General features: G+C 50.9%; 1 long non-coding RNA gene across 1 annotated transcript; it reads right to left on the bottom strand.

Moving 5' to 3' along the window:
* Positions 1-523: 523 nt before the first annotated feature.
* On the bottom strand, positions 524-1,071 carry LOC128796282 (uncharacterized). Its single transcript, XR_008433768.1, has 2 exons — positions 986-1,071; positions 524-715 (listed from the first exon to the last, which is right to left on the bottom strand). It is a non-coding gene; the product is annotated as an uncharacterized LOC128796282 (long non-coding RNA).
* Positions 1,072-2,376: the final 1,305 nt, after the last annotated feature.

Genomic DNA, 2,376 nt, shown 5'->3' with positions numbered 1-2,376 from the left:
CCCCTAGTGGATTTCTGCTTGGTGTGTGTCTGTGAGAAGTGGGCTGTGTGCTGGACAGGGAGAGGCGCTGGCAACAGCGCCAGGTGTGAGCTGTGAGGATGATGAGGGCTCAGAGCAGCCCCAGGTGTGAGCTGTGAGGATGATGAGGGGGCGGCTCCTGCCGGCGGCTGTTTTAGGGGGTTTGCCTCAGCTCACTCTTGCATGGAGCTGTTGGAGAAGAGGAGTTTGGGGGGGGGCTCCCGGCGTTGTCTCATGGAAGGACGGTAAGAGCTTCAGACAGGGTCTGGGGGATCGCTTGGATACCTGGAGCATTGCTCAAAGGAGGTGCCGAGGGACAAACCTTTGTGCCGGGAAACAGCAGCCAAACAGGTGAGACGGTGTGCCTTTGTAGCGGGGACTTTTCTCCTTTCCCTTTTAAATTTCGTTTTGCCAATCCCTCCCCATTGCTCCCCGAAAAAAAAAAAAACCCACCAAAAAACGCCAAAACAAAAAAAAAAAAACAAAACAAAAAAAAAAAAAAAACCCCCAAACAAACTAGGGTTTATTAAGACAAAAGAAATTCAAAATGAGGGAAGCAACTTCTCTTCCATTATTGCCTGTGTTTGAACTGGGTGGGATTCCCGTGCACTCGTGGTTTTGAGGGTCTTGATTGAAGGAAAACATGCCTTTTCCAGGGTGTTAGGGGTATCCCGGGGTGGCAGCGAATCCCTGTGTTCTATTTCAAATAGAAGGGGAAAAATATTGTTGTTGTATGCTGGGTTTTGACTTGAGGGTAGCCCCCCCCCCCATTTTCATCATCCTGAGGTTTAAATGGAGGGGGTAGTTGGTAGGGGACGTGTTGTCCGTCCTTGTAAAGGGTTTGGATTGCGGTAAAAATCCCCCTTTTACCATCATTTGAGGAAAGTACTTTCTTTTCTGCTCTTATAGGGGCTGAAACTGAAGGGGAGAACACATTTATTTGCCCTTGTTGAAGTGAGGCGAGCACCTGAGTGTGGCGTAAGTTCCGGGGGTTGAATTGAAGGAAGCTGCAGCTCTCGCAGCGTTTGAAGGGTTGGAATCGGGCTGTGCCGCTGCATTGGAGGGCGCTTCTTGTGCCCCTGGCCCGGCAGCCAAGGCTGTGGCGCGGGAGCTGCTGGCGTTGCCTGGGGAGCTGCCGAGGTGGAAGGGGACTTGGGCGCGGCGGGGCTGGCGCGGGACTGCCGGAGCCGCGCCGGAGCGAGGCGTGCGGAGCCGAGGGGAGCTTTGCCGGGCCGGCGGGCGGGAGAGGCGGCGCGGGCGCTGCGCCGGTGCCGGCCGGTGCCGGCCGCTCCGGGCGCGGGGCTCGGGCGCGGCCGGGGCCCCCTGCAGCCCTCAGGAGCCGCCGGAGGAGCCGCTTTCTTACCGGAAGCTGCGTTCCGCCCGGTGCCGGGAGCGCGGCTTTTAATTTTCCAAAGTTCCTTGATGTTGTGACTTTGAGGTGGTTTTTAGGAATTGATTGTATCGTTTTATTTTGTTCGTAATTGATGTATGATAACGGACATGGTGTACTTCTTGAATGTTATGGTTCTTGTTTCAGGTGCTGATGGCAAGGGTTTTTTGGGATTGAGTTTTGTTGAATATTTTTTGTTGTGGAATTTGCTAGTTTTTTTTGTTTTCATTTTTTTTTTACTATGTAGTAATATTTTTATGCTATAAAAATATAATTAAAACAGTAAAATTTTAAGAGGATCTGTTGTTTAAGGTCTACAAAAGTCTATATGGGTCATACCATGAAGTAGAGGGTAGGTTTATAATTCTGCTGGAGTGGGTTTTTTAAGTGTGAGTATGTAGTGTTCGTTTTGATGGGTTTTAGGTACTGTCCTGTAGTTAATCAGTGAGGTATTTATAATATTGGAAATTGCATTATTATTTATAGTATAATAGAGGTTTTATTCATTTAGTTTGTTTGACTGTCGTGTATGTTTTGTTTGTTGTTGCAGAGAATCTGTGAAATACTGATTATGGTAACAGGTTTCTTTGGTGTTCTTGATTGTAGCTGAGCAAGGGGCCACAGTCGGTGACTCTAGGAAACTGCCAGCGGGCGAGGCGGCCTTCCTCGGCACCGGACGTGGATTCTCGTCCCCGGACGTCCGAGAGATAAGTCGAGGGCCGGGACCCTGAGAGGGGATGGAAGCGAGGCGCTGGGAGGGCTTTTGGAGGCAGCTTTGGAGATGGGGGTGGCCCTTTAGGCCACATAAAGGAAAAGCCTCACAGTGCTGAAGTGCTCAGGGCAGAGCAGTGCCGGTGCACGGTGTGTCACTTGTCTGTCGTGCCTTCTGTGTCTTTTGCCTTAGTCCTTTGAGGGGCTTATCGGAAGCCCGGGCGTCCATCTTTGCATCTCTCATCTCTGTGTTCCTC

This window comes from Vidua chalybeata, chromosome 1 (assembly GCF_026979565.1).
Source record: "Vidua chalybeata isolate OUT-0048 chromosome 1, bVidCha1 merged haplotype, whole genome shotgun sequence".
Taxonomy (NCBI): Eukaryota; Metazoa; Chordata; class Aves; order Passeriformes; family Viduidae; genus Vidua; species Vidua chalybeata.
The sequence above is the reverse complement of the archived record's forward strand: the minus strand, read 5'-3'. Positions and strand labels throughout refer to the sequence as shown.